General features: G+C 36.1%; 1 protein-coding gene across 3 annotated transcripts in view; it reads right to left on the bottom strand.

The window, feature by feature from the left end:
* Positions 1-9,999, bottom strand: part of LOC106869665 (zinc finger protein 883) — a 34,636-nt gene that overhangs the window by 17,474 nt on the left and 7,163 nt on the right. Inside the window, exon 1 of one of the 3 annotated variants that reach the window (XM_014915505.2) lies at positions 4,003-4,330. The exons of 1 other annotated variant lie outside the window; for it this stretch is intronic. The gene's annotated coding sequence lies outside the window, so the exon portion shown is untranslated. Of the gene's footprint in view, positions 1-3,384; positions 3,682-4,002; positions 4,331-9,999 lie in introns of those variants that run through there. One more of the 3 variants, XM_014915487.2, reaches the window with a different exon arrangement.

The raw sequence follows: 9,999 nt of genomic DNA on the forward strand, positions 1-9,999 counted from the left end.
TATATATATATATATATATATATATATATGTATATATATTGAACTGCAGAGCAGTCGTGCTTGGGCTGCCTTGAAGAATTTTACTTATTTTTAGGTAAGGTACTTATTCTATCACTCTTTTCTACAGTAGCACTAAGTTATGGGAACATAAATAAACCAACACTGGTTGCCAAGCAGTAGCAGAAACAAATACAGTCACAAAGAAACACACACACAGGTTTCCACACAGTTTCTGTCGGCTAAATTAGTTTAAGGCATTGGTCAGCCCAGAGCTATAGTAGAAGACACTTGCCCATAGTGCTGTGCAGTGGGACTGAACCTGAGACCATGTGGTTGCAAAGTGTGTTTATTAACCATACAGTCGTGCCCGCACCTAAAAGAGAATGTACGACTGCAGAGGGAGTTTGAACCTGCAACCGTCAGATCACTAATTAAATTAGCTTTAAGCATTTGATGTTATACATAAATTTATATGCACACACACACGAATTATATATATATAGTTTCAAAAAAACACAACAAACAATAACAAAAAAAGTGAGGACGTGATACGGATAGTGTTATTGGACGCTCGGGAACACACACAAACATATATATACATAAGTATACACACATATATATTAATGTATGTGGAGTTATGTCAAACAGCTGTCATTGCATATAGAACAAATCCGGCTACTGGCTAAGTCTGTCATGAGGATTGCCACACCACCTGTTTTTTTTATAAGACAAAGCAAGCAGTGTTCCCTCTGTCTAATGGTGAAAGAGGTTGTGTGGTGGATAAAGAGAGGACTGAGGACAAATGCTTTCATTGACTTTTCCACATTTCACTTGGTTAAAAGACAGGTGACTGAAGTAAGCACAATCAATGTGAATGGAACTATTCTCTAAGTATGTACCTATAGATTGGAGAACAACATTTTAGTTATGGTTTGAGGTCTTAGTGGTCAGTTTGACTGTGGATCTGGATGGTTCCTTGACTGACCATAGCTGGAGGGTCTTCTGTATCAGGAGGACTGCATCATACGTGTGTTCACATTTTGTACACTATATATACTTTTTATTCCAACTCTCCCCCACATCTTTTTCATGTACCCCACTCCCACAAATCATAACCTGTCCTTGTAATGCCCTTCTCATCAAACACCACTGTAGCAAACAAAAATCATTAAATATACATACATACATATATACATATACATATATATATATATATATATATATATATATATATATATATATATATATATATATATGCATACACATTGTATATACACACACACACATTGATATATGTGTGTATCTATCTATCTATCTATAGATAGATAGAGACAGAGATAGAGAGAGAGAGAGAGAGAGATGTAACACACATATATCATTATATTTAAAACACACACACACAAACATACATATGTCATTATATTTTTTAATGCTCACTTTTCTGTGCTTGCATGGGTCAGATAGAATTCATTGAGGTATAATTTCTACAGCCCAATTCTCTTCTTGTTGCCAGTTCTTACCTGTTTCCCATGGGCGAACACGTTTTCATAGAAGACATACACACATACATCTATACACATATATCCATACACACAAACAGCTAAAACGACACTATTTTGATATTTCATTTTCAATATTTGGTCCTAGATCAAGGCATTTGCCAAATAAATGCAACTCAGAAATATATGCGTGACCAGCTCACCAGTTTAAACTGTAGATCTATTCCTTGTCTTCAGGGTAATTTTATCTTTGCTCTACTCTATAGATCTAAGATCCTCCAGCATATACGGCAGTCTCTACCTGGTCGGCCGGCCTTCTACAAACAGAAGCCAAATTTCCCATAAATAACGTCATACCGTCTTAAAAACCAAGATATCTATCTATATTGGATAACGTGATACTAGATACATCATAGCTGTAATATAGATCCGGTGGTATTGGCCAGAATACTTCTGCTCAGAAGTTTGTTGAATCAAGGCTGACCTGGGGCTAATAAACAGACGGCCCCATGAGGAATTGGCTATTGTGTGTGTGCGCGTTTGTATAACCAAATAAAGGAACACTTTCACCAATATGCGGCCAAAGCTACAGAGGAATGTAATAACCACCTGAGTTTAAACCATATATATATATATATATCTGTTCGAATAAAACAGATTTTTAAGTGGTAGAAATCAATAGGCATCATTATCCAAGACAGAATCGATATGGGTAACATAACCCGGCTATTATGCAGCCATTTTGGCTATGTTGTGTGATCTGATGCGACTGAATCAATCAATAAATACATAGCATAAAAACCGATTATTGTTCTCTTTCAAAAACAAAATCTCTAGCAGAAGGTTTGGCAAGCCTTAAGTCGGAAGCCGCGAAATATTGACCCGGTGATATAAAAAAAGAAAACTAATTTCAGGTGGGTGGGTACAATCTGAAATGAAATGTTTCTGAAATTTAGATGCATCTGGACAAATATAAGATTTTTTCTTGTTTGTGTTAAATAATTTAATAATAATTCTAGCAATTACAAGGGAGTTTATTATTATCAATAACAATAATAATAATAATAATAATAATAACAACAACAACGACACAAATTTCAAAAACAAAGATGCATGCAATCACATATTTTCCCTTTCTTTGTCCCCCGGTCAAAATTTAAAAAATCATTATTGAAAATATCTGAGATAGTAAATCGCCTCTTAGAATTGTTTATAGTATTTCTATCTAGCTTCGCGGTTTTAAGTTCAAATTCAGCCAAGATCGACTTCTGTCGGAAATTAGAAAAAAAGAAAGCGAGAGGTCTATAAAATATAAGGTCGAAACAACTGACTCAACACCTCCAACCTCAGAAAAATGACCTTGTCTTAAACTAAAAAAAAAAAAAACGTGTTTTTTTTTTTGCTTTACTCATATTTTCCCTTTATATTTCTCTCACTACCCCAGTTTCTACATAATTACTGTGTCCGCACCAGTACCACTATTACGATTAATATCTTCGTTGACCAACCGATCTGTGGACATTTTTACGCTTGTCCCAAATCGACAGAGTTACAGATATCATAGACCTCTCCTGTAGAAGTCATTAGATTTAATAAGAAATCCCTTACATTATTAGTGCGCGAGAAAGCCCGAGGTTAGTAAGGGCTTCCACATTGGTTTAACGAAATAATAAAAAATCCGATGGTGATAATGACACAAAATAACAGTGTTAAGGGTGAGAAAAAATCTGACATTTGAACGAACAAAAGGTAGACACCGGGCTTGATGAGAGAGAGAGAAGAAAAAAGAGAGAAAGACAGAGAGCGGGAGAAAGAGAGAGGGGGAGTGGGAAAGAGAGAGAGAGAGAGAGAATGTGTCATGTAAATAAAACAATGAAATACTTACAGAAAGAACATGAATGGATGCTGAAGTGAGATAAAGAGGCGTGAATAGATGAAGCTGTTTTTCTTTTGGTTTTGGTATTGTGCTTTTTTAAAATTCAGCCGACATATAAGAGAATAAAGTAGCTTTGTACATTTGTAATTTGAATAAAGTTCCCTTGGGATCTCTGAGAATGTCGAGCCATTATTTAAAGGCCGAGATGTTTCTAACTTCAACAAACACGGAGGACAGACAGGGGAGATAACTACAGCAGCACCATCAGCAGCAGCAACAACAACAACAACAGCACACAGAGATCAGAACAAAGACATGAGTCACAGACACACAGACATGTAATTTCTTTCTTAGGCACTAGGCCAATTTTCGTAAGGTGGAGAGGAATACCGAGTCGATTGAATCAACCAACCCCAGTGCAATATTGGTGCTTGTCTTATCGACCCCTGGATTTTTGCTTTAGAATAAATTATGAAAAAAAAAAATCAATAAACAAATATTGCACTTCTCATTCATTCATATATACATTTGTGTTCGCGTGCGCGTAAATTAAACTTGACTGGAATCTACTATAAGTAAATATATATGCATAAAAAGAGGGGGAAATTAGTAAATTTCAAAATATACCTTCATGTCTTTGGTTATGTTTCTTCATTTTTTTCCCAATATGATCGATAAAATATCTGGCAGATTACAATGATGTTGCTAGGATTTGAACCCACACATGACTATATATAATCGTTTAGTAAAAAAAAAAAAAAAAAAAAAAAAAAAAAATTAATCGAAACCAATCACCGTAATGGGAGATCAATAACGTTGTCGACTTCGCCGTCAGTAAAGTTACAGCCAACAGAATAATTTAGAAAACAAAATACAGAAACGTGGAGAGAAGAAAGTAAATGAGTGACTGTACACAGAATATATGAATTGGCGTGTGACTGTAAGAGGAGTAACTATTTCCAAAGTGGACTTATTGATTCTAAACGGAGTTGAAATTCAAGGGAGATAACTTTATATATTTTCATTTTATTTAAATATAAAGGTTTATTAAATATGTAGTTTATGTTATTTTTACGGGACAGACAGATAGATTTTATAATGCTCCTGCCTTTTCCGAGATTATTAGTAGCATAACCGAATCGAAGGCATTGAAACTTCGAATCGGAATCCGAACACAGAATCGATTACTGCCACATCACTGCACGCACCAGAGGATTAAAGTAACGATATTGATTTATTGTTGTTTCTGTTGTTGTTCGGCATAGGGCCAAATTTTGCAAGTGATGGAGAGTACATACAGTCAATTGAATCGACCACATTAGATTAATAATAATATTTATTTATCGACTACACAGGATTCAAAGGCAGAGCTGACCCCGGCGGGATTTGAATATAGAAGTGCGTGCGTGTGTGCATGCTCACACATGTGTGCCTGCGTGTGAGTGTGCGTCAGACATCAAAGTGTATAGTGTTATAAACATTTAGACCAGCTTGCCTTTAACACAGCAATAATATCGATCGCTTACACAGACGGCACAAAACCCCGGATTTATTGAGAGAGAGAGAAATAGGAGAGGGAGTGATAGGGGGAGGTAATGGGAGTGTGTGACGTGTGTCCCTTTCTCAAGGGCAATCATGAAGTGGAGTGAAATGGCTTCATATGAGAATGAAAAGTGGGTCGTGGACTCAGTTAACTGGTGTGGGGGAACTTCACTGCTTGCTATTCTCACACTGCAGTATTGATTCTCTCTTTTCACTTGGCACAATGCCCCCTCTTTGTAAAAGAAGGAGTGGTGGAAAAAATAAGAGTCTTTAGCCGACTGACTCAATATTACTAAATAGGTTTCCCTTGAATCTTGGTGGTGCCTGAACACACACACACACACACATACACATTCTTGCAGCATTTTACTGTGAAGTATAATGTGAATAATCACACACACACACATTCTTGTAATGGTATGTGTTTTAAGCAATTCAACTATGATGTACAATGTAAATAACAACAAACACACAAACATATACCAACACACATTCTTTCAGTGGTATGTATTTCAAACAATTCAAAGTGTGGTGTGAATAACCACACACACACACACTATGTTATTCTAGACACACAAACTGTCCATATTTTGCAACATGGTCAAGTTCTTGTAATCCCCATTACCTTCTCCAATAAATGGCTCTATGCAAAATGTCACTCTACTTCATTTCATGCCACACCAACATTATAATTCTTGTCTTCATTACAAATCCACATCCTGCTGCTTTAGACCATCACTGAACAATCCTTATACATATATATATATATATATATATATATATATATATATATATATATATATATATATATATATATATATAGAGCAATAAGAAAATGGAGGGGATATCTGAAGTTGATGAGTACCACATATTCCCCTCCATTTTCTTATTGCTATATAAATTAAGGGTAAAATTTCCTTTTACCCGGACCCATTTATTGCACTTGGTAAAAACACTAGTGTAATAGTAATTGGGTATCCTTCCGGCAGTATATTGAATAGATATTATCCCTTAGTGGGTTGGATTCACAACCTCTAACTTTCTTGGATTATATATATAGCAATGCTGAATGTTTTACAAAACTGCAAAATATTTGATTCCATAGACTGTAATACACAGAGGAATAAGGATCACAGTTGCAATATCTTTGATCATAGGTCTGCTCAACCAGAATTGACCCTGGGTTAAACAACAAGGGAACTTCTATGTGGTTATGCAACCTGCTAGAAATGGCAATCAAATCTCTTTCAAACTTATTCCCTATCATTTTTCAAAAAGATCACCTCTGATAATATTGTGTAGAGTCCAATATTTCTGAAATAAAAATGGGATGGGCACGGTTTTAACATCTTTGTTTAGGTTTGCACAGTCAGAACCAACTTGGGGATAAACAATAATAGCAAATAAAGAAATGAAGAATTAAAATAAAAATTATTAAAAGAACTCCAGCTTGTTAATAGAAAATATAAATAGGGAACTTATGTTTTTGAATCTGGCTGAACTAATGAATATTTCTTCATGTATAGCAGTGGTTCTCCACCAAGGATCCATATGAGCCTTGGGGTCCGTATAAGACTGTTGTTCAAAATTTATGTGCAATAAATTGGTTGTACTTCTACAATACACAAAATAATTTAACAATTTATTTTATGCAATTCCTAATAATATTTAATCATAAAAATATAACAAGATTCTTTAAACATCCAATGGCTGTGAGGGTCCACCTGAATAAAATGGGATTCAAAGGGGTCCATAGGTAAAAACTGGTTGAGAACCACTGATGTATAATATGGACATAGTTGATAGATCAAGCTTTCATATGTCAACAATGGAACCTCTACTTTGTTGCTTAAACTGCAAGAGATAGCAACTAAATCTCCCTTAAATTTAGCTTTAAAATTGAAAAACAAAAAGATACATCAAATAATGTAGAGCTCTGTAGTCTCTACATATAAAAAAAGGATGGTTATAACTGAAATGCTGGTGACCATAAGTCTGCTTCCATATTCAATCGACACATTTAGTGAGCCAACAAAGAAGTCTTTATGCGACTGCTTGACCTGCTATAAATAACAGTTAAATCTCCTTTAAGCCATATCAAAGAAAAGCAACTCATGGTTAATGTAGTCTGGGGTACACTTTTGTTGGAAATGGAGTAGATGTGTCAAGGTCAGAACACCTTTGCTCACAGGTCTATTCAAAGAGGGCCAACAACAGATAAATTCAACTAAAACATTTTCTAAATACATATAAAACAATCGATGGTCCTTCTGGGTTACAGTTACAAATTCCAACCCTGTTATCTATTAACTTTGTGAAAACAATGATATAATCAAGATAGATTACAGATGGTCTGTATCAACCAAAACTGGACTGGAAGTATGAACTGAAGACAGACATGTGCCAGGTCACAAAACAATGGCTAATGTTGTATGCAGAGTCCTTTGTCTAACAAAGGAATCTACCTACAACATTAGTCTGCTTCATTAACAGAGTTACCTTTTCTGGTTGCTGTAGTTGTTGTTTTTTTTTTAGCCCCAAGCAATTCCAATGGAGCAGACCCATGGAGCATAGGTAGTCAAATGACTTGACTATGTGCAATCCACAAAAGCATTACTTTTTCTTATTCAGATGATGTTCCAGATACGAACATTGTGTCTTTTTTTATATTTTTATTTTGACAATGTGTATCTGGGAGTACATCATATCTAATGTGTCTTTCTGTTAAGACAAAAGGTGTAATCTGAAGGAAATTTGACTACAAATTCTAGCAAGTAAATTAACTACATAGAGACTCACACCTTTTCTAGTGTTTGTGACAGTAGTAGTAGAAGTAGTAGTAGTATACACCTTGAAATTCTGGATAAGCTCTGGCCACATCAGCCAGTAGGCTTGAAGCAGAGTTTTTTTTTTTACCATTAATAGGAAGAGTATGTGGGGTAGCAAGATTTTGTGTTACTTTAATCTTAAATTGACTGATCAAATGCTAAAGAGATTTTTCTGCAAACAAAACCAAAGATCAACTTTTGAATTTCTGCATTTTGAGATTAGAGGACAAAAGAAGAGAAGTAAACATTGCTAGAAATAACTTACAATTACTGATACTCCTCTCATAGTAGTGGTCATATACTTCACCCATGCCATCATGATGATAATAATAATGATGGTGGTGGTGGTAGTAGTGATGATGATGATGATGACGATAATGACAACAACGACATAGTAAAAACTCAATCGTAAAGTCAAGCAGTCCTCTTCAAAGTCAGAATATACCTCAGTTCCAAACAGTTGTTGACTCTCTTACAAAGCTTATATTGGACTTTTATTGGAGTGCTGTTCCTACACCTAAGATAGTGCAGTGTGAACATATATGAAAGACTAAAACCATGTCCTATAGGAAGCCATCAACTTGTCATTCATCAACACACTTTAAATTCTAGCCCAAAGATGGGTTGTTTCCTCATGACTTTGCCTCTTCTAATAATACAATAATGAACTTATTATATAAGATAATAGAATGAACTTATTGTATACAGTGGAAGCGTAATGGCCCAGTGGTTAGGGCAGCGGACTCGTGGTCATAGGATCGCAGTTTCGATTCCCAGACCGGGTGTTGTGAGTGTTTATTGAGCGAAAACACCTAAAGCTCCACATGGCTCCGGCAGGGGATGGTGGCGAACCCTGCTGTACTCTTTCACCATAACTTTCTCTCACTCTTACTTCCTGTTTCTGTTGTGCCTGTAATTCAAAGGGTCAGCCTTGTCACATTGTGTCACGCTGAATCTCCCCAAGAACTACGTTAAGGGCACACGTGTCTGTGGAGTGCTCAGCCACTTGCAAGTTAATTTCACAAGCAGGCTGTTCCATTGATTGAATCAACTGGAACCCTCGACGTCGTAAGCGACGGAGTGTCAACAACATTGTATAGTGTTCAGGTGCACTACAACGCATCAGAATAAATATCCCAAAGTGCTAACAACTGTTGCGAAACTGTTTAGGACTGTAATATTTTAATAGTGGTGGGTTGCTTTTACAATATTTGGTTACATCTCTTTCCTGAGTTCAATTCCCTCCAAGCCCAACTGTGCTTTTTTATCCTTCTGGAGCTGTAAAACTGTTCAATACGAATATCTGGGGGTCAATATAATAAGCTATTCTTCCTCTGAGCCTGTGTCATAAATCAATATTTTATGACCCTTAAAAAAGAAAACCAACCATGTTTAAGATTGCATCAATAAATCTGTAAAACACAACTACTTTAAATATACAGCTGTGAATATGAGATATTTGATGTTTCACCCATTTCCACTGCTTGGAGACATATTAAGATCATCTTACACACACACACACATACATACATATAGGAAGACAGAAAGTATTTTTTAAGTGGACTTACAATTTAGTTAGATAAGTACAATTCATAAAACTCTGGGTCCTTGAGTCACTTATGTAACTTCACATCTGAGTGTGCTTGTATGCTTGTGTGTATGTGTGTGTAGGGCTGATTGTCAACATCATCATGACTTAATGTCCACTTCTGCATGCTTGTATGGATCGAACAAAATTTGTTGAGGCAGATTTTCTACGGCCATATGATCTTCCAGTCCCCTACCTTCATCTGTTTCTAAACAATGTAATTTTCCCCAGTTTTTCAAACACAAGCAAAAAAATTGGCTGGTTATATCAACATGGAAGATTGTAAACAAACGACCCAGTTTGCATGGCAGTGGTACTTCTTTACAATTAGTGCAGGAGTGGCTGTTTGGTAAGTAGCTTGCTTACGAATCTCATGGTTCTGGTTTCAGTTCCACTGCATGGCACCTTGGGCAAGTGTCTTCCACTATAGCCTCGGGCCCACCAAAGCCTCGTGAGTGGATTTGATAGATGGAAACTGAAAGAAGCCCATCATACATATGTGTGTGTGTGTGTGTCTGTATTTGTCCCCCAACATCGCTTGACAACCGATGGTGGTGTGTTTACGTCCCCATAACTTAGCGGTTCGGCAAAAGAAACCAATAGAATAGGTACTAGGCTTACAAAGAATAAATCCTGGGGTCGATTTACTCGACTAAAGGTGGTGCC

The sequence above is a fragment of the Octopus bimaculoides genome, chromosome 9 (genome assembly GCF_001194135.2).
Source record: "Octopus bimaculoides isolate UCB-OBI-ISO-001 chromosome 9, ASM119413v2, whole genome shotgun sequence".
Lineage (NCBI taxonomy): Eukaryota > Metazoa > Mollusca > Cephalopoda > Octopoda > Octopodidae > Octopus > Octopus bimaculoides.